This window comes from Rhinatrema bivittatum, chromosome 1, assembly GCF_901001135.1.
Source record: "Rhinatrema bivittatum chromosome 1, aRhiBiv1.1, whole genome shotgun sequence".
Classification (NCBI taxonomy): Eukaryota; Metazoa; Chordata; class Amphibia; order Gymnophiona; family Rhinatrematidae; genus Rhinatrema; species Rhinatrema bivittatum.
Genome location: NC_042615.1, coordinates 4,199,339 through 4,222,684, shown reverse-complemented (window position 1 = coordinate 4,222,684; position 23,346 = coordinate 4,199,339). Strand labels below are relative to the sequence as shown.

At 44.9% G+C, this 23,346-nt stretch overlaps 1 protein-coding gene across 2 annotated transcripts in view; it reads right to left on the bottom strand.

Moving 5' to 3' along the window:
• LOC115098819 overlaps positions 1-19,575 on the bottom strand; it is a 44,209-nt gene extending 24,634 nt beyond the window's left edge. Inside the window, exons 1-2 of one of the 2 annotated variants that reach the window (XR_003858769.1) lie at positions 19,443-19,575; positions 18,680-18,853 (exon numbers count right to left, since the gene is read on the bottom strand). The gene's annotated coding sequence lies outside the window, so the exon portion shown is untranslated. Of the gene's footprint in view, positions 1-18,679; positions 18,854-19,442 lie in introns of those variants that run through there. The other variant, XM_029616226.1, reaches the window with a different exon arrangement.
• Between the last annotated feature and the right edge of the window lie 3,771 nt (positions 19,576-23,346).

Here is a 23,346-nt window from a genome sequence, read left to right as displayed (position 1 = left end):
AATTCCTGTCAGGAACGTGGTAAGAGAGCTCCTTTCACCGCGTGGCAACTGCTGCGCGGAAAAAAGAAGACTGAAGGGAGACCCCTGCTGGCTGCAGGGTCAGTGCCTTGCTGGGCATGCCCAGTAGGGGCCAGTCAAAGTTCTGTTTAAACTTTGACAGAAGTTTTCCGTGGTGGGCTCCATCCTCGATGTCACCCATTTGTGAGGACAACCATCCTGCTTGTCCTGTGAGAACATGCCGGTTCACATATTAACAAAAGCGAAGACAATACATTATAACAGGGGAAAGGGAAAAGGGTTAAAGAGAATAACTGAGGCAGAGGCAAGAAAATACAGGAATGTAACTAGTTAGGATAAATAGAATCAACAACAACTGAGAAGCAAACTGATAAATACGGGATAAATAAGTTCAACAACAAATGGTAAATTACATACTCCAATGGAGGGGGTAAGGTTTTAATGCTATACAGGGAGAGGACAGGGTAAGAGTGTATTATACAATGGCAGTTCTGGGATTCACAAATGAAGTTAGATTAGTCAGGGTAGGCTTGATGGAATAGCCAAGTCTTTAATTTAGATCTAAATTTAATTGGGCATGATTCTAATCGGAGCGTCATGGGCATGGAGTTCCATCGCGTAGGGCCTGCAATAGAAAGAGCTCTATCCCTAGTGGAAGTGAGATGTGCTATCTTTAGAGAAGGCACCTGCAGAGTTCCCTTGTTAACTGACCTGGTGGGACGGGTCTGTATAACTGGGCTAAATGGGAAGTCGAGCCAGAGGGAGTTGTACGAGAAGATGGATTTGTGTATGGTGGTTAATGTTTTGTGGAGAATTCGGAAAGGGATTGGCAGCCAATGAAGGCCTTTCAGAATTGGGGTGATGTGGTCAGTTTTACGGGTGTTAGTGATGATTCTCGCTGTTGCATTTTGCAACATTTGGAGCGGTTTGATGGTGGCATGTGGGAGACCTAGGAGAAGTGAGTTACAGTAGTCAAGTTTTGTAAGGAGGGAGGATTGGATAACTGTACGAAAGTCTTGTGAGTGTAGCAGTGGCTTGAGTTTTTTTTAAAGACATTTAGCTTGTAGAAACCGTCTTTGAGGATGGAGCTTACGTATTTTTTCATGTTTAATTGTTCATCCAGAAGGACTCCTTCTGTAACCACCGCATCAAGCAAGTTATGAAGAGAAGAGCCATGGGGGTGGCTTGCTGGGATGGTGATGGCTACTTCCTGGTGATTACCACCCTTACTCAATAAGCCTTCACACGGTTAATGCAATTCCAATATTGCTCTCTGCTTCAATGACAAGGGGAAATGTGGAAAAGAGGTTTTGCATTCAGACAACCAACAAGGACTGAACTTCACAGTCTGGGTAAACAAATAAGTGTGGGGGTAGCTTGCTTATTGCGACGGTTACTACCCTAAACCAATTAAGCCTGATACTTCACTTTGAATGCATGTACAGCGTTGCTCTCTGCTTCAACAGCAGGAGGAAATGTGGAAAAGAGGATTTACATTCAGACAACATCCAACAAGGAATAAACAAGCATCGGGGTAACTTGCTTGATGCGGTGGTTACACCCTTAACCATTAAGCCTTATGATTCATCTTTGATGCAACTCCAACATTACTTTCTGCATCAACGGCAGGGGGTGGCAGGAAATTTGAATCAAACAGTTACCAACAAGGGCCCTGAACTTGGTGGTCAGTGAAACAGATAAGTATGGGAAAATAAGTGTGGGCAGACTGGTTGGGCCATTTGGTCTTTTTCTGCCAACATTTCTATGTTTGTTTCTAAAAACAAGATGCAGCTTTTTGCCTCCTCTCATCTATTTAAGGTATTGCTCTTGACCCTCAAGGATATCATCTCTTAGCCCTTGCTCTGGAGGATGATGTGCCACATGATTATGCAACAGCTTCTTTGATATACTTGTGACTGATTCCTGTTTTGTCATTCTTTGTAGTGGCCTACACTGTTTGTTTATCCACTGATATCATCAAGGCTGCCTGCCTTCCTTCTAGCTTCTCTGCTTAAGTAGCAGATTTCTTTGCTCTCACGTATGCCTATCTCTGTCATGAGGCCAGCGTGTTATAGTAACATAGTAATGATGGCAAATAAAGACCAAATGGACCATCCAAATTGCCCATTAAGCTGTTTATGGTTGTAACTGCTGCTCTGTGCAGGTTACCCCCATGCCTTCTATAAGGGTAGTAACTGCTGCTCCATGTAGGTTACCCCATGCACCCTTTTCTTCATTTCCAATTACTAGCCTCTAGGGATCGGCAGTGTTTATCCTATGCCCTTTTGAATTCATTTCCCATTTTCATCCTCACCACCTCTTCCAAGAGGGCATTCCAGGCATCCACATCCTCTCTATGAAAAAATATTTCCTGATGTTGATTCTGAGTCATTGTCCCCTGGACAATGATCCCTAGTTCTACAGTTTTCTTTCCAACAGAAAAGGCTGGAATTTCATACATCAGTAAAACCTTTCAGGTATCTGAATGTCTGTATCATATCTCCCCTCACTATACATATTTAGATTTTTCAGCCTCTCCTCATAAGGTTGGTTGCCTTTCTCTGAACTGCCTTCATCCTGTCTTTATCCTTTTTAAGATATGGTCTCCAGAACTGAACACAGTAGTCAAGGTGAGGCCTCTCCAAGGACCTGTACAATGGCATTATCACGCCTTTTTCTTATTGGTCATTCCTCTCTCTATGCAGCCCAGCATCCTTCTGGCATTAGCTATCGCCCTGTCACATTGCTTCGCTGCCTTCAGATCATCAGACACTATTGCCCCAAGATTCCTCTCCTACTCTGTGCACATTAGTCTTTCACCCCTCCACCCCTTCCTCATTGCATACAACTCTTTTGGATTACTGCATCCCAGATGCAAGATTGCACTTCTTGACACTAAATCCCAGCTGTATAATATTCAAAAACTGACAAATGGGTTACCCAAAATACTTAACAGAAAACCATGCTGGTATCATACTCAGTGCAAGGCAGTCAATTATGTTTTTCTGAGGTCCCATGGCAGCCATGTTATAGATTAATGAGACTGCGAGTTATCTCTAACATGAATACGATTGGTCCCTGAAGCAGATAAGAACTGTTGAAACTTCAAATCAACTTGGACAGTTAAAGGAAAACAATTTTAAAAGCTAATATCAGAATGATCTGTCTCTATATGAATGATGTTGACTTTTGAACATGGGGATGTTATGAATTTATAAGTTGGAGTTCTGACAGCAGCTGCCATAAGAGTTTTAATTACAAAAGAAAACAAAAAAGTAAAAAAGTCTTAATTCACAAAGCACAAATCTGGTAGATGATTATAATACCATGCATTCACCGAACATAATTAGCTGCCTTGCACTGAGTATGATATTAACACGGTTTTCTATTAAGTATTTTGGGTAATCCATTTGTTGGTTTTTGATTATTACACATTTGGATGGGTTGTTTGGCTTCTTGGTATTTGTAATTGAATCCCAGCTGCCAAATGATATTTGCAAGCAGAGATTATTGTAACTCCCTGCTTTTAGGACTACCTCAATCTACAATTCGGCCTCTGCAAATATTGCAAAATTCAGCTGCCAGAGTTTTGACAGGCAAAATAAAGAGTGACCACATTACAGGAACACTTGCTGAACTCCACTGGCTTCCAGTTGAACAAAGAATACAATATAAGGCACATTGTATAATCCATAAACTAATCCACGATAAAAAAAAGCCGACTGGCTTAACATGGCACTGCACGTGCAGGTACCACAAAGAAACCTGAGATCTACAAATAAAGCTCTACTAACTGTCCCCTCTGTCAAATCAGCACATCTCACGCAAGTAAGGGAAAGAGCACTGTCACTGGCTGGTCCCGTACTATGGAACACCAAGCCACTCGAAATAAGACTACAGAGAAATCTGAAATTATTCAAAACTAATCTGAAAACCTGGCTTTTTAAACAAGCATTTTATAAAGATAAAGAGAAGGAGAAAAATAGTTGATAGATAAGGATGCACCAAGCTAGAAGTTATTAGTAACCTACTAAAGCATATTAATGTTAAAATCAAACCGCCTAACTTGTTCCTAACAATCAGGATTAACTTACACACTTAGTTTATTATTTTAAATTGTTTTTGTAATATGATGGCACATGATTAATTTGTAATCTATACCACCCATATTACTCTTTATCGTGCCCTTCTGTAAACCGTTGTGATGGTTATTTAACTTAACGACGGTATAGAAAAGTTTTTTAAATAAATAAAATAAATACATCTTTGTTCTTTATTTTTCCAGGGAATTTATCAGGGTTTATTATGATAAGAACAAAGCAAGAAAAAATCAGTTGAAAAAAATGACTCATTTTTCCATTTAAATATTGGTGTCTATTTTGGAGGGCAGAATTTAGGATAATAAAACCACATCAGATTCTCTCACCCATCCACTCAGCATCATTCCCATCTCTACCTCCATCCCCTGCCTAACATGCCCCCCTCTCTCTCCTCCCTTCCCACCAAGAGTTTCCCACTTTCACTCCCCCACCACTTCCCCCCAGCATGCTTGCTGAGGCTCCTTTGCTCGGCAACATTGCACTTCTACTTTTATGCAGGGCCAGGGACCCCGCAGACAAATGGACAGGCTGGGTGCCTGAATCAATCCCTCAAAACCTTCCTATGCTCATATGTGAACCAGCGTCAGGACAATTAAGAACATAAGAACATGCCTATACTGGGTCAGACCAAGGGTCCATCAAGCCCAGCATCCTGTTTCCAACAGAGGACAATCCAGGCCATAAGAACCTGGCAAGTACCCAAAAACTAAGTCTATTCCATGTTACTGTTGCTAGTAATAGCAGTGGCTATTTTCTAAGTCAACTTAATTAGTAGCAGGTAATGGACTTCTTCTCCAAGAACTTATCTAATCCTTTTTTAAACACAGCTACACTAACTGCACTAATCACATCCTCTGGCAACAAATTCCAGAGTTTAATTGTGCGTTGAGTGAAAAAGAACTTTCTCTGATTAGTTTTAAATGTGCCACATGCTAACTTCATAGAGTGCCCCCTAGTCTTTCTATTATCCGAAAGAGTAAATAACTGATTCACATTAACCCGTTCTTGACCTCTCATGGTTTTAAACACCTCTATCATATCCCCCCCTCAGCCATCTCTTCTCCAAGCTGAAAAGTCCTAACCTCTTTAGTCTCTCCTCATAGGGGAGCTGTTCCGTTCCCCTTATCATTTTGGTAGCCCTTCTCTGTACCTTCTCCATCGCAACTATATCTTTTTTGAGATGCGGCGACCAGAATTGTGCACAGTATTCAAGGTGCGGTCTCACCATGGAGCGATACAGAGGCATTATGACATTTTCCGTTTTATTCACCATTCCCTTTCTAATAATTCCCAACATACTGTTTGCTTTTTTGACTGCCGCAGCACACTGAACCGATGATTTCAATGTGTTATCCACTATGACGCCTTGATCTCTTTCTTGGGTGGTAGCTCCTAATATGGAACCTAACATTTTGTAACTATAGAATGGGTTATTTTTCTCTATATGCGTCACCTTGCACTTATCCACATTAAATTTCATCTGCCATTTCGATGCCCAATTTTCCAGTCTCACAAGGTTTTCCTGCAATTTATCACAATCTGCTTGTGATTTAACTACTCTGAACAATTTTGTATCATCTGCAAATTTGATTACCTCACTTGTCGTATTTCTTTCCAGATCATTTATAAATATATTGAAAAGTACGGGTCCCAATACGGAACCCTGAGGCACTCCACTGCCCACTGCCTTCCACTGAGAAAATTGTCCATTTAATCCTACTCTCTGTTTCCTGTCTTTTAGCCAGTTTGTAATCCACAAAAGGACATCAACTCCTATCCCATGACTTTTAGTTTTCTTAGAAGCCTCTCATGAAGGACTTTGTCAAAGGCCTTCTGAAAATCCAAATACACTACATCTACTGGTTCACCTTTATCCACATGTTTATTAACCCCTTCAAAAAAATGAAGCAGATTTGTTAGGCAAGACTTCCCATGAGTAAATCCGTGTTGACTGTGTTCCATTAAACCAAGTCTTTCTATATGTTCTATGATTTTGATCTTTAGAATAGTTTCCACTATTTTTTCTGGCACTGAAGTCAGGCTCACTGGTCTATAGTTTCCAGGATCACCCCTGTAGCCCTTTTTAAATATTGGGTTTACATTGGCAACTCTCCAGTCTTCAGGTACAATAGATGATTTTAATGACAGGTTACAAATTTTAACTAATAGATCAGAAATTTCATTTATTGGTTCCTTCAGTACCCTAGAATGCATACCATCTGGTCCAGGTGATTTGCTACTCTTTAGTTTGTCAATCTGGCCTACTACATCTTCCAGGTTCACAGTGATTTGGTTCAGTTCGTCTGACTCATCACCCTTTAAAACCATCTCCGGAACTGGTATCTCCCCAACATCCTCATTAGTAAACACAAAAGCAAAGAATTAATTTAGTCTTTCTGCAATGGCCTTATCTTCCCTAAGAGCCCCTTTAACCCCTCCGTCATCTAATGGTCCAACCGACTCCCTCACAGGTTTCTTGCTTCACTACTTCCCTGGACGGAGGCCTGTCATAATAACAATGTCAATCAAGTGACAGGATTTCTTCCCTTCTGTTTGGTTTATGGACATCATCCTTAAATACCTATACCTTGGTGGTTTCTGTACCTTACCCCACTGCCAATCTCAAGGGCCAGGAGTTACATAATCTTTGGTAGTCAATGCATCAACTCCTAGAACAAGCCGCTGCCCGGTCCAAAGTACAGACAGACATAAAAAAACATCTGGCGCCAGAACTTCGAATGGGAGAATTAGTATGGCTAAGCACTTGCATCCCAAGGTTACCCATGCCATCCCTTAAGTTTGCTGCTTGCTTCATGGGACCCTTTACTGCACTATGACAGGTAGGGAATGTAGCTTATAAATTCAAGTTACTGTTCACACTTCGGATCCATGATGTATTTCATGTATCCCTCCTGAAACCCGTGAGCCTGTCCTGGCCTTTGAGGCTGCCATGATGATCCCCTGCCATTCTACTTGAAGAAGATACTCAGTACAAGATAGCAGAGATTCTAGAATCAAAAAAAGTAAAAAATAAACTTCAATACAGCCCAGAAGAAAATCCTGGGAGTCGGTCACCAACCTCCAAGGCACCCAACATTCACCAACAGTTCCCCAAGAAATCCAGGTCAGAAGACTGGAGAGTGGGCTTTGGAAGGGAAGTACTGTCATGATTCATGGCTCACGGGAGTGCTCCGTGAGCTGCTGCACTCACTCTCGCCCCCTTTGCCTTCTTTGTGTGGCAGAGAAGCTGCCAACAACTGAACAAGCTGAGAATGGCGTAGCCCACTGCCATAATCCTGGCCCTCCCAGGCATGCGCACATGCACAGCACATTCAGATTCTTAAAGGGGCTATGCGGGCTAGTTCTCCGTGGAGCCCTTGGATGATGTCAGTCAACTTCCTCCAATTAAGGATGTCTCGGATACCCTCCAGATACCTTGGCAACAGGTCCACTGAGCGATTTTCTGCTCAGTATGTGGTGCTAGTTTGTGTCTTGCTCCTTTTTGGTTGTTCTCTCCCTTCCTTGCTTGTATCTTTTCTGTGCCTATTTCTTGTTCCTCCCTTGCCCTGCCTAGCCATTGTGTCTCTCGTCATTTATTTATTTATTTATTTAGGACTCTTATATACCGATATTCTTGTAACAAGTTACAAATCACTTCAGTTTACATCATAACAAAAACCTGTGCAAAAGAATGCATTACATTAGAACAAGGATGAGCAAACTTGGATCAAGTAACATGGTTTAACATGGGGATAACTGGAAGAGATCGTCTGCATAAAGAACAGAAAGCTAGAGATGTTGTTCTAGTGGCGAGTAGCATAACTGATTCTGAAGTATAAAAAGACTCTACTGTTCGTCTGAGCAAGAGAAGGCTTGGGTGAACAGCCAGGTTTTGAGTCTTTTTTTAAATGTAATCGTGTATCTTTCGAGCCGGAGATCTGGCGGGAGAGAGTTCCATTGAGTTGGTCCAGATGTGGAAAGCGCTCTCTTTCTTATTGATGTTTTGATGAGGGGGGCATGGAGGGTGTCTCTATACGTTGATCTCACCGGTCTAGAGGGTATTCATGGCCGAAGTGGGATCTTGAGTTCCAGTGGTGTGATGTTGTGAATGGCTTTGTGAATGATCGTTAGAGTTTTGTATAAAATTCTGAATTGGATTGGGAGCCAGTGGAGATTCCGCAGGATGAGAGTAATATGGTCTCTTCTGTTGGTCTTGGTCAGAATTCTTGCCGTTGCATTCTGCAGCATCTGAAAAGGTTTGATGGTGTTGGAAGGGAGGCCGAGGAGGAGTGAATTGCAGTAATCGATTTTTGAAAAAATGATTGCCTGGAGAACTGTGCGGTAGTCCTGGAAGTGGAGGAGGGGTCTCAATCGTTTTAAGACTTGAAGTTTAAAAAAGCAATCCTTTGTGGTGTTATTGATGAAACTTTTGAGGTTCAGATTGTTATCCATGATGACTCCTAGGTTTCTGACTTGTGGGGAGAAAACTGGTTGAATTGAGGGGTGTGTGTTGGTCTCTAGATCATTTCCATCTTGGGTGACGAGGAGAAGCTCTGTCTTGTTAGTATTCAGAATCAAACTGAGGCTTGTAAGAAGGTTGTTTATGGATTGAAGGCAGGTGTTCCAGAAATCCAGTGCTTTATCTAGCGAGTCGGTAATCGGTATGAGAATTTGGACGTCATCTGCGTATAAGTAATGAGTTAGATTTAGTTTGGAAAGGAGCTGGCAAAGCGGGAGCAAGTATATGTTGAAAAGAGTTGGAGATAATGAGGATCCTTGTGGGACTCCCAAGGTAGAGCTGATGGGGTGTGACTCTTTATTGTTGATTTTAAACTTATAGAATCTGTTTTGAAGGAACGATCTGAACCAGCAGAGGGCGGTACCTTTGATGCTGATGTCCGATAGTCGATCTATGAGTATAGAGTGGTTCACTGTGTCAAATGCCGCTGACAGGTCGAGGAGAATTAGAAGACATGGTTGTTTTTTGTCGAGATTTAGAAGAATGGAGTCTGTTAAAGAAATTAGGAGGGATTCTGTATTTTGGGATTTGCGGAAGCCGAACTGTGACGGAGAGAGGATTTTGTTGTAGTCCAAGAATTCCGAGAGTTGTTTATTTACTATTCTTTCCAAGATTTTGGAGATGAACGGAAGGTCTGCTATAGGGCGGAAATTGGCTGGGTTGTCTGGAGATAGATTTGGTTTTTTCAGAAGAGGTTTTAGAATAGCAAGCTTAAAGGGGTCAGGGACTTGGCCTTGTGATAGGGAGCAGTTAATGATCTCTACAATAGGTTTCACGATAGCTTCAGGGATGGCGATGAGAAGGTTGGAGGGGATCGTGTCCCATGGGTGTGAAGCTGGTTTGATCTTCTTCAGTACGTTTTCGACCTCTAAGGAGGAGGTAGGCTCGAAGGTTTCCATGTTTGAAGTCAGGTTTATAGAGGTTGTGATGAGGGGTGTAGGAGTAAGGTCTTTCTTATCCTTAAGCGGCGCAATAAGGTTTGAGATTTTTTCCTTGAAGAATGTAGCTAGTTCAGCGGCTTTGTTTGCCGCTTGCTCATCCGGAATGGTTGGAGGGGATGATTTGGTGAGGGATGAGACAAGAGAAAATAGAGCTCTCGGGTCGAAAATGAAGTGGTGTATTTTCTGAGAAAAGAAATCCTTCTTTGTGCGGAGGATGGAGATCCTGTATTGGTGCATAAGAGATTTGAATGCCGTCAGGTTTATTGATGATGGGTTTTTTCACCATACGAGTTCTCTGTGTCTGAGTTCTCGCTTGATGTTTTTTAGATCAGGGGTATACCAAGGTTTTCTGTTGTCTTTGTTTGCTTGGTGGACTTTAGTGGTTAAAGGGCAGGTTAGGTCTGCTATTTTTTTTAGTGATTTTGGACCAAGAGGATGCTTGTCGTTGTCTTGCTTGTCTTGTCTCACTGTCTATCTGTTAGACTCTTCTGTCCTTGGCGTGCTTACCTGGCTTGGACATCTATGGATTACTGCTTGGACCTGATCCATTACTTGGACCCGTCATATGCTGCTTGCCGCCTGCCTCAACCCTGTGCCTGTTCCCCGGATTATGCTGTTTGCTGCCCGCCTCAATCCTTGGCCTGCCCACTGGTTTTATGTCTGCTGCCAGTCCCGACTCATTTGGACTTTGAGTTTTGCTTCTTTGATGACCCCAGGGACCCACCTAAGACTTGCCAGCCGTCAGATCCCAAAGGCTCAACCTGCGGGGGAGATGGTTGGTAAAGGCGAAGCTCCAGTTAGTCCCACCTCGGGGGAATGTCCACCTGCTGTAGCCTGCTACACTACAGCCCAAGGAACCACTTCACCTAACATCAAGATCTTTCTAAATTGGATCTCAGAAGTGCTTATAACCTCATCTGCATTCACAAAGGAGATGAGTGGAAGAAGGCATTCAACCCTCGGGATGGCCATTATGAATATTTAGTAATGCCATTTGGTCTCTGTAATGCACCATCGGTGTTTCAGAACATGGTTGATGAAATTTTCCAAGACCCTCTTTACTCCCCATGTCCTTGTCTACCTAGATGACATTCTCATTTAATCCCGCTGTCTGGCTCAACACATGCAGCATGTCAAACAGGTACTCCAGAGACTCTGTGAGAATCATCTTTACATCAAGATAGAAAAATGCACGTTAGAGTAAGAGGAGCTACCATTCCTGGATTATATTATCTCCCACTTCGGTCTTTGAATGGACCCTGAAAATTTGAAGGCTATCCAGGATTGGCCTCAGCCTATGGGCTTCAAGGCTAAGCAAAGGTTCCTAGGCTCTCAAACTATTTTTGGCAATTTATACATGGATACTCCATCTTGGCACCACTTGCCTCTCTCACTAAGAAGAGAGTCAAAACAAAAAAAAGATGCATTTGCTCAAATCAAGATTGTACATAGCAGACACCCGCAAGTATCCCTGCCAATCCCTCTGGCAGTACCCTGCCCCACAGCCGATGCAATGGGCCAGTGTGAATGCTGCCACAGGACAGGCCTGTGAGCGGCTCACTCTCCCCTCAAATCACTGCTGACCTTCTGACACGGCTCGCACTGAGTGGCTTGCTGCCACTGTGCCGCTGCTCTTTGTGGATGGAATGCCATCTCCATCATCCATGTAGCCGGGGATGCTGCGAACTCTGACTTCTCTTTGTGGCTGGACACAGCTGTCATGCTGCTCCTGCTTCAGCGCTCCTAGGCGTGTGCGCAAGCCTCTCTTCAAGATTTAAAGGGCCTGCGGTGGGAAAAGCCCCACAGCCCTCCCCGATGATGTCAGCCTGCTTTCCCTATAAAAGAGCTCTTCGTTGCCTTTGCAAGGCGTTGTCCTGCTCCAGCCTTCATTCCAGGAGTCTTCGGAGTTCCATGGCTTGCTTCTTCAAGGTCTCTTTGTTCTCTGCCTTTGCAGGAGCTCTTTATTGTTTCTTGTTCCATGTACCTGATCTCTCCACGGTACCTGTATTTTCAGCGTGTTCTGGCATCCTGATGTTCCAGTCTTTGTCTCCTCATCATGCTTCCAGTTCTTCTCCTTATCCCGTTTCCAAGTCTTCTCCTCGTCCACTCCTCCAGGAATGCCACCGTCGAGGTCTGCAACCAGCCCATGGGTTGTGTAGGGCACCAAGTGGCACAAAGCCTGCATCCAAGTCCACTGATCAAGTCTCTAGAAGGCCCTTATTCTTAAACGCTGGGGTCCTGCCCCTGGTTCTGAGTTCCTGAATCCTGTTCCTGGTCTTCAGAATGCCTTGTTCCAGCATCCATCCATGTCCAAGAGTCAAGCCCAGAGCCTTCAGGTTCTGAAAGGCACGTAGTGGGACAGGACTCTCCTGAACCTTCGTCATGTTTCCGGTGCAAGTCATCATCATGTTCCAAGCCTGGAGTCTGCTTCACATTCGGCGTGGTCCGTGACCAGCCCACAGGCTGTGTAGGGCACACTGCGGCGCAGGGTTCTATCCACTCCTGAGTCTGAATCCTGAACCTGAGCTTCAGTCTAAATCCTGAATCAACGCACAATTAAACTCTGGAATTTGTTGCCAGAGGATGTGGTTAGTGCAGTTAGTATAGCTGTGTTTAAAAAAGGATTGGATAAGTTCTTGGAGGAGAAGTCCATTACCTACTATTAAGTTCACTTAGAGAATAGCCACTGCCATTAGCAATGGTTACATGGAATAGACTTAGTTTTTGGGTACTTGCCAGGTTCTTATGGCCTGAATTGGCCACTGTTGGAAACAGGATGCTGGGCTTGATGGACCCTTGGTCTGACCCAGTATGGCATTTTCTTATGTTCTTATGTTCTTAATCTGTACCTGAACTCAAACCAGCATTTGAGTCTTCATCTAGTTCCTTGTCTCCAGTGCCTTTGTCGTGTCCTCGTTCCAGAATCATCTTCCGTCCTTGACCTCCTTCTGTCCTGACGCACCAGCCATTCCCAAGCGGCAGGTCCGAAAGGGCTTTTGAGTGGGCGGAGGGCTACCCCAGAGACCAGCATTGCGTTGCTCGGTCTCATTCCTGTGCATACAGGTGCAGCAGAGGTCCGAATGTTCCAAATCTCCAAGCCTGTCCAGCCTGTGTTCGGATACGCTTCTCCTACCCACGATGCATACCCTGGAGTGTTGCCCTGGGGTTGTGCCGTGGCCCAAGGGCTCACTCTCTCAAGCAAGCAACCACACTCTCCTGTGCTCGCAACAGCCAGAATCTAAAAGAACAGTGGCAAAAGATCTATCAGCTCCTCACCCTGGCCACAGGGAAATATAAATAACAAGTTGATAAGACACACTACCCAGCTCTCTACTTTAATCCGGATGACATGGTATGGTTGAACATCCTCAAACTTTGCTTGAGGATGCTTTCCATCAAATTTGCACCACGTTTTATTGGTCTGTTCCCTATCATTAGCCAACAGAACCCAGTCTGTTACCAACTAAAGTTGCCTCCATCACTCAAAATCCACAACACATTCCATGTGTGTTTACTTAAGCCTTTGCTTCTGTCATGGCCAACAGCATCTATTCCCAAGCCAATCAATGCAAACATTGAAGAAGACACAGAGTATGAGGTAAAGGACATCCTCAACTCCAAGATCAACAGAGGTAAGCTGGAAGGGCTTTGGCCCACAGGAAAACACATGGGAACCTACGTCCAATGTTCAAGTCCCTCGTCTAACCAGAGACTTCCATCGGCAATTTCCCCATAAGCCAAACCCAGGGGCTTGGGGAGGGAACTTAAAAGTGTGTGTGTGTGTGTGGGGGGGGGGGGGACGGACTGTAACATTTGGCCAGCTGCGGAATGGTTCCACAACCGGCCACACTCACCAATACTGCAATCTCATGCTCTTGATGTGGCTGAGATACTGCCATGCTGCTCCTCCTTAGGACCCTCTCTATGTGCGCTCATAAAGGCTTCATAGCAGGAACCCAGCTGCGGTGCCATTTGATCACATCAGCAGGATCAGTCTATTTAAGACTGCCTCACAGAGCAATGGATGCCTCAGAACGGGTCTCCTGCCTTGCTATGCAGCATGTGTTGCTTCAGTTCCTGTCTGTTCCAATCCATACCCCTCTCTCACTCCAGTCCTAGTCTCCCTGTCTGGTTCCCTATCGCATATCCTATCTTGTCCTTCCCCTGTTTGTTTTTGTCTTGTTCATCTTCGGACTTCTGGTTCTGATCTCTGCCTTTGCCTTGACTATGCTTACCATCTGCCTGCCCTGACTGCTGCCTGGACTTTGACGCCACTTGTCTGCAGCCTGCCAGAGATTGGTCTGCTTCCGGACTCCACCTGACTGCTCTCTCCACAGGACCATTGCCTAAGCCCTCCAGGCTCAACCTGCAGGGAATGGGGCTGGTATACTGAAGCCCAGCCCCAGCCCCGTAGAGCAGTGGTTCTCAACCTTTTTTCAGCCGGGACACACCTGACAGATAGTTCTCACATGCGTGACACACTGAACATGTGACCATCTCGGGGCTATATGTAAACATACACTCTACATCCACGGGAACCCCCTTGACCTCCAACAATGGATGCAGAGCAGAACTAGGGCATTACCCATAGAACTCACCATGCAAAAACAAGATATTCTGGTTCTGATGACATCTCAGTAAAAGCAAAACAAATTCCCTTTACTACCAGGCTCAATAGCCCTCCTTATGAAAAGGTAATAATTTACCACTAATGCATATCCTATTGAGAAAACACAACAAATAAGATTGATCAATTGCCTACATGCTAGTAAAATACCTTACCTCGGTCACACACACAGAACCGACCTTCACCAAGTACAGAAAGACGACAAATTATAAATATGGAGACAAACTGGAATGGAAAACCAAAAAAAGCCACTCTGCATGTAGTGCAAACCTGGAGAAATGGAAAGAGAAATATAGCACCTAACACAATCCCAGGATCTGCAATAATGCACAGAAACTAATCTGCACAAAGTTACACCTGCATTATGGAACACATAACAACCCTATCTATGAAAAGGCAACACTACAAATATTAAATCAAGTCCTAAACACTAATTCACCTCCTATTAGGAAAACAGAACAAGCTAAGCTGCTGCAGATCCCCACACAGAAATAACTGTAAAACTGTATTAATAAATGTTTCAAAACAGCTGATGAACAGAATAAGGTCAAACAATTAAAACTCATAAAAATGATTAAAATTGTCCAAATGTCAATAAATATTTCAAAACAGCAGACACATCACATAATACTCAATTGTTAATGTAACTTTTGCCTCCTCTGAATGTTTTTACTGTTTAAACGGTTGATAAGATTGTTTACCCCTAGTTCCTTGTAAACCGATTTGATATGACACCAGTCATGAAGGTCGGTATATAAAAGAATTAAATAAATAAAAATAAATAAATAATTAAAATGGCAGTCAATCAAGAAAAATAAACTTAAAATGCCACCTTTACTTACCGTCTCCAGCAACTCTCCTACTCCTTTCCCTTGAAAGCACATACCAGGAGCAGCAGCGGTTGCTGAAGCTCTGTCCCCACAAGTCACTCACACACACACTCCCCAATTAAACCCTACGACCAGTCTCTGTCTCACACCAAGACACCAGTCTCCTCCCTGCCTAGTCTGTCTCTCACACTCACCAGTCACCTCCCTGCCGGCTGTCTCTCCAACTCACCCCAGTCACCTCCCTGCCCAGACTCTGTCTCTCACACACAACTCAGTCACCTCCCTGCCCAGTCTGTCTCTCACACTCACCCGTCACCTCCCTGCCGGCTGTCTCTCCAACTCACCCCAGTCACCTCCCTGCCCAGACTCTGTCTCTCACACACAACCCAGTCACCTCCCTGCCCAGTCTGTCTCTCACACTCACCCCAGTCACCTCCCTGCCCAATCTGTGTCTCTCACACACACCCCAGTCATCTCCCTGCCCAGACCCTCTCACACTCACCCGTCACCTCCCTGCTCCGTCTGTCTCACTCACCTCCCTTCCCAATCTGTCTCTCACACACACCGTCACCTCCTTTCCCAGTCACCTCCCTGCCGTCTGTCTCTCACACACACCCCAATCACCTCCCTGCCCAGTCTGTCTCACACACATTCTGCTTAGAGCCCCAGTGCTGTGTTCCCCTTTAATTTCACAGTGGCAGATTTCCCAGTGCTGCCGCTGCCTTCTCAGCCACACTGAAGCAGCAAACATTTATTTTAGAAAAATATGCCACAGCACTCAAGCCCTTCTACTGGCTGTCGGGATATTCCTAGGCTCCCACGGCCCATCTGCCTGCTTTTACGGCCGCTGGGAGCTCCAATTGCCCCATCTGTAATCAGCATGGCTGAGTGCCCACTTTTACTTTAATCGTGGCTTTGCCGCATTCACTGTTGGATCCGTGGGGGGGGGGGGGGGGGGGAAATCCCCGGAGCAACCGGCCTCCTCATGTTTGCGTCTCACTGCCGCTTTGGGGAATCCCTACTCTTATCGCGGTTCCCTGCCGCTTTAGAAGTGGGAAATCCTGGCGTGGTTGGCCTCTTTTTTTGGTGGCTCGCCGCTGTGTTTAATTTCAGCACTTCCAGCCCATGGTGGCCACAGGGTCAGGCTTCTTCACTGCCACTCCTCCCAGCCCCCTTCAAACCACTCCACCCCCGGGCTGTGAGATGCCCTCCGTCTTCCTGCCCCACTGGCCAATCAGCGGCTTCCTCCTCCCACTGGCAGGAAGAAGTGAAGAGGCATCTGATTAGCCCGTGGGGGCAAGAAGAAAAGAGGAGGCTTCCAATTGGCCCATGAGGGCAGGTAAAAGGTAAAGGGAAGTATAACTGGGTCTGTGGGACACTGGGAGCCGCGATACACCAGCTGGTGCTTGGTGACACACTGGTGTGTCGCGACACACCAGTTGAGAACTGCTGCCGTAGAGCATGTCCATCTGCTGTCGGCATGGGCCTAGTGGGTTCGCCTGCTAGGCTGTGTCAATCATGCCACAGCCAAGGGCTCACACTTTGTGACAAGAGGCCTGTAGACCACACCAGTGTAAATGGAAGCACCATCTTCTTTTTTAAGGGACAGCCCATAATCGGGCCAATTCAGTAAAGAGTGGGCGAAGGGCCTGCTCTCCCAGCGCGCGCACAGGCCAGTGGCCTGTGCGCGTGATTCAGTATTTAAATTAGGCACGGCGGTAGAAATGGGCAAAGGAGGCGCTAGAGACACTAGCGTGTCCCTAGCGCCTCCTTTTGGCCCGGAGCGGCGGCTGTCAGCGGGTTTGACAGCCGACGCTCAATTTTGCCGGGCGTCGGTTTCTCGAGCCCGCTGACAGCCACGGGCTCGGAAACAGATGCCGGCAAAAATTGAGCATCCAGTTTTTGACCCGACAGCCGCCGGCCGACTTCAACATTTTTTTTTCTTTTTACCTTTCGGGACCTCCGACTTAATATCGCTATGATATTAAATCGGAGGGTGCACAGAAAAGCAGTTTTTACTGCTTTTCTGTGCACTTTCCCGGTGCCCGAAGAAATTAGCATCTACCTTTGGGTAGGCGCTAATTTCTGAAAGTAAAATGTGCAGCTTGGCTGCACATTTTACGTACTGAATCGCGAGTGAATACCTAAATGGGTATTCACTCCGCCCTACCTAATAGGGCCCTCAACATGCATTTGCATGTTGAGGGCCCTATTAGGTTCGGCGGAGTGGACGCGCGTTTTCCGCCCCTTACTGAATAAGGGGTAAGGGAAAATGCGCATCCAATGGCAGGTTAACAGTGCGCTCCATCAGAGCACACTGTACTGTATCGGCCCGAATGTGTCTTTCCTATTCCATGTCCCTTGCATTTCAGTTGCTTGGAAATTGTTTTTGACATAAACAGCTACTCATCCCCTTTTTCTGTCCTCTCTGTCCTTCCTTAACAATTTCTATCCATAAAGATTCAACATTGCATTTTGTTTCCTGCAAAACTTTTATCCTGGTGACTCAAAAGTTCTCTTTAATATACAGTGCTGCACCTCCACCAAGCTGATCCATCCTATCAGTTTGACATCACTTGTACCCTGGTATCATAGTATCACACTGATTATCCTCCTTTCACCAGGGTCTATGAGATACCAATTATATCTACCTCTTCAATCAGTGCTATACACTCTAACTCTCCCATCTTAATTTTTAGACTTCTAGCATTTGTATACAGATATTTCAAAGTATGTTGGGTTTTTTTTTGTTTTAACAACCTGATTATCAGTTGACAGAGGTAATTTGGAATCTTTCTGCTCTTTACTTAAAAACACCTGGTCCACTTTAGCATTTATTGCAACCTCTCTACTGGGATGCCCTAATATCCCTGTTCATTAGTATCCTTCAAAGATACATCATTCCAAACCATGTGGTTCTGAGTGATTGTCAGCTTTCTCCCATCATCTAGTTTTAAGTTGTGCTATATCTCCTTTTTAAAGGTTAGTGCCAGCAGCCTGGTTCCACTCTGGTTAAGGTAGTGCTCATCCTTTCGGAAAAGGTTCCCCCTTTCACAAAATGATGACCTAACAAATCTAAAATCCTCTTCCCTGCATCATCATCTCATCCACACATTGAGACACTGGAGCTCTGCCTGCCTCTGGGGTCCTGCACATGGAATGAGAAGCATTTATGAAAATAATACCCTGGAGGATCTAGATTTCAACCTTCTACCTAAAATCCTAAATTTGGCTTCCTGAATCTCCCTCCTGCACTTTTCTATGTTGTTGGTACCCATATGTACTAAGACAGCCAGCTCCTCCCCAGCACTATCTAAAATCCTATCTATGTGATGCTGGGCAGGCAAGTTATCAACTATCCAAGTCTCTTTTGCCCTGTATGTTTGTCTTGATTAGACTGTAAGCTCTATTAAGCAGGGGCTGTATCTTATGTGTTATTTGTACAATGCTGCGTATGTTGAGTAAAGCTATAGAAATGTTAAGTAGTAGCAGTACTAAAATAAACACAAAAGAAACAACCAGCATGAGGCAGATTTAAACTAGACTTGGTGATGAATTTGTGAATGTTGTCTAAACAGTCTTTTATAGACTATACAAGCCAGGCTCAACTCTGAGTACAAAGTCTTACCACTGCAGATCTTCCATCCTGGGCAGATCAAATGAAAGACAGTCTGTCTCTAGTGCAACCCAAATGTAAACCAATCACTGGTAACAGCAAAACATGTAAGATATTTCCGGAAGGAACTGCCCTCTGAGTCCTGATGGAAACTTGATAGCAGTTCACTTGCAAAATGTTACTGAGGTCACTCATAAGTTTCCTGGTGGAATCATAACATAAATGGAGAACCTTAGCTGCTGTTGCAGCTCCACAGCTCCATTTCACTAAGTTATTGAATTACTGCACAGAAGGAAGTATGTAATGCTGGGTTGGCTATCTCATATCAGATTTAAGAAAGTGTGTATGTATGTGTGTGCATATACACAGTGTACATATATAAAGTGTATGTATATATATATATGTATGTATCTATGTATATACAGTAAATTAAGAATAGCAATAAATATAACTAACAAATGTTTCCATATATAGATTATTCAATAAAATAGAAACACACATACTATCCTGTATATTATCAAAAGGATTTTATTTAAAATGTATACAACCACTCTACTTAAAAAGTATTAAATCTTCCCATTTACTATATATATATATATATGTATGTATTGCTATAGTATAGATTTAGAACTTTCCGTATTTGCTCTGGATATTTCCCTTCCTTCAAAATATGAAGGCTTTTTTTTCTTCCTATAATCTTATGTTTTCCCAGGTCTTCAATTTAAAAGTAGCAAACAAATGTTTTTTTCCCTAGCACATAAACAAATATAAGTAAAGTGAACTTTGCTTACCAGTTTCTCATAAATCCTGGAAACTGTAAAGGGATAACCCATTACCTCTTTTCTGCTGGCAGAAAATGGTCAGCACATGCTGGGTGCTTTATTCTGTTGTAACCAAGATAAGTTACAAGGTCTTAGGCAAAGCCCTTCTTTTTCCAGCGACAGCCTGAGGGTGGATACTAAGAACATAAGAATTACCATACTGGTCCTTCAAATCCAATATCCTGTTTCCAAAGTGGCCAATCAGGTCATTAGTACATGGTAGAATCCCAAACAGCAGATAGATAGGAAAATTAGATCTTACGTGCTAATTTTCGTTCCTATAATATTTATTTATTTTATTTATTTAAAGACTTTTATATACCGGTATTAGTGGGGGACATCATACCGGTTTACATTCGAACGTTTAAGCTTGGAAGATACATATTAACAGGGAGATGGAACTGGGAAGGGGATAATACCACAGATCAGTCCAGACCAGTGGGTTTATGCATCCCTACCAGCAGATGGAAGCAGAGAAGAAAACTTTGAGGCACTGCTACATAACCGAGCATGCCACCTGCAGTCCCTCAGTAATGACCTGTACCCAAGCCAAGATTATATACTATTCCCCTTCTCCCCGGGCAAACTGTAAAAAACCCGGGGTTGGAATTCCCTGAACTGGAGAATTTACAAAAAACTACAAGGCCCACAATGTCCTGACAACGGCTTAACTAAAACAACTTAAATGTTGCAACCGGTAAGGGCAATGCAAAACCGCACAACTGAGTACCAGGAAGATCCGTCTTTTGGCCTCAACACTGGGGCAGGTCTCTGGACTGATCTGTGGTATTACAGGAAGAATAATTAGCAGGTAAGAACCACATTTCCTTTTCTGAACATACCCTGATCAGCAGGGCCGGTGCAAGGGTATTAGGCGCCCTAGGCGAAACGTCAGCTATGCCGCCCCCCGCCTAACTAACTTACATTGTGCATTAATGAAAATAATGAAGTCTGTATTTATAACAGAACACTTATTTGACATTTTTATGCCATGTAAACCATTGAGATGATTTGTCTTATCGACGGTATAGAAACTCTTTTATAAATAAATAAATAAAATAAACATAAACCAAAGCTATACTTGTTGCTCAAACAAAAAAAGCAGACACATCACATAATATTAAATAATTAAAATGGCAGTCAATCAAGAAAAATAAACTTAAAAAGCCACCTTCACTTACCCCCTCCAGCAGCTCTCCTACTCCTCTTCCATGCAGGCCGTAGCACACACCAGAAGCAGCAGTAGTGGCTAAGCTCTATACTCATGGTCCTCTTCCTTAAGGCCCATGTCTCTCACACACACACACACCATACCAGTCATGCCCCCATGACCAGTTTCTGTCTCTCACACACCAATCATCTCCCAAACAGTCTTTGACACACACACCAGTCACCTTCCTGAACAGTTTCTCTCATGCCATACACACACACACAGGCTTCCCACTCCCGTGTTCCACTTACATATACGGGCTTCTCACTCTCATAATCACTTTCTCTTTCTCACACACACTCACCAGTCTCTCACTCCCATGCTTGTTCTCTCCACATGCACAGGCTTCTCATTCCCATAATCACTTTCTTTCTCTCACACACATACACAAACACACACACCAGTCACCTGATCTCTCTCATGCATACACACACACAGGCTTCCCACTCCCATGTTCTCTTTCAGATATACAGGCTTCTCACTCCCATGCTGTATCTCACACACTCCCAGCTTTCTCACTCCCATGCTCACTCTTCACATGCACAGGCTTCTCATTCCCATAATCACTTTCTTTCTCTCTCTCACATACACACAAACACACACCAGTCACCTGTTCTGTCTTACATATACAGGCTTCTCCCTCCCATGCTGTGTCTCACACACACCCAGGTTCTCACTCCCATGCTCACTCTCTTCACATGCACAGACTTCTCATTCCCATAATCACTTTCTCTCTGTTACACACACACACACATACACCAGTCTCTCTCTCATTTCCATGCTCGCTCTCCAGGTGCACAGGCTTCTCATTCCCTGAATCACATTCTCTCTCTCTCACATTCACATACACACCAGTCACACCGTCACCTTACCAACCAGTCTCTCTCTCATACATGCACACACACACAGGCTTCCCACTCCCATGCTCTCTCTCACATAATCAGGCTTCTCACTCCAATGCTTTCTTTCACATACACCCCCACAACACCTGGCTTCTTACTCCCATGCTTTCTCATATACCCAGAGTTCTCACTTCCATGCTTTTTCTCTCTTTCACACACACACACATCAGTCACATCCCTGACTGTCTCACACTCTCACACATCAGTCATCTCCTTGAGCAGTCACTTTCATTGTCTCTCACATACACACATACATCAGCTCTCTGACCAGTTTCTCTCAATCACACACACATTCTCTCAATCACACACAGGCAGGCTGGCTGCTTCTCTTTCTTTCTCTCACTCACTTCCTCCCCCCCAGCACAAATGGTAGCTGCAATAGCCTCCTCCTCCAGCCCCCGCAGGCCAAAAAGGAAGAATCCCATCGGCCGCGGGAGGCTCGTGCTGCTGTCTCCTTTCCCGATTACCGGCTGCTTCAATTGTTCGGGGGCCGATGTTGCTGTCGCCGCTATTTTTTTCATTCGGCACCGCTCTTTCTCCTTCCCGCGCACCACTTCCTGTTCCGGGTCAGGGGGGGGCAGGAGGAAGAAAAGGCCAGCCGCGGATGCCACAGCTTTTTTTTTTTTGCACCGCTGCCGTTCCCGCTGGGCTTGAACGTGCTGATAGCCCGGCAGCAACGGCAGCAGGGAAGAAAGAGCAGCGGGAGAGACCGGGAGCACGCGAACCGCTGGGGGAGATCAGATGGGTCTTTTGGGGCGGGCTGCCGGCAGCGGCTCTTTTATTTTTATCGGGGGGGGGGGCGGCGGCTTAATGCAGCTCTTTTCATTTTACCGGGGCAGCGGCTGAGCGCGGCTCTCTTAATTTTACCGGGGCAGTGCCGCCCCCGGGAAGCTGGCGCCCTAGGCGACCGCCTAGTTCGCCTAGTGCTTCCGCCGGCCCTGCTGATCAGTCCAGACCAGTGGGGTGCACCAAAGCAACCCTAGACCAGGCGGGAACCCGAAAGACCCGCTCTCAATACACTTTCACCCAAACAGTAATGCCTGGTGAAAGTATGCAGGGAGGACCACACTGTGGCCCTATTATTCTCCTGCAGAGATACTAACTGACACTCGGCCCAAGAATGCACTTTAAGGCCATTTGGGACCACATGACCCATAGAAATATAGGCTGCCGAAATAGCCTCTTTCAACCATCAGGCCAAAGTAACCTTCGATGCTTCCCCCTTTTCTTCACTCCACCGAACAAAACAAAAAGATGGTCCGAACTTCGGAAAGAATTGGTGACTTTCAAGTACCGCAAGAGTGCATGTCAAACATCCAAAAGGTGAAGATCTCTATCCATTGCTGGGTCCCTAGACCATTCTGGAAACCCTGGCAACTCCACAGTTTGATTCACATGGAAAAAGGAAGGCACTGTACTCAGACACCTTGTCGGTGGAAATACATAAGAAGGAGTCACAGTAAGAAAGAGCTTAAATCTCTAAAATACGTCTGGCCGAGCAGATTGTGACCAGAAACATCGTCTTTAGCATAAGATCCTTCAAGGAGGCACGACCTAAAGGCTCAAAGGGATGCTCACAGAGAACCCGCAGGACCAAGTTAAGATTCCAGTCCGGACAGAACTTGCAAACCGGAGGCTTCAAATCCTTCACTCCCTTGAGGAAATGAACATCTGGATGAGACGCCAAAGGCCTGCCCCGTACCTTGCCCCTGAGACAACCCAGAATCGAAACCTGGACTCGGAGCGAACTATAAGCCAGGCC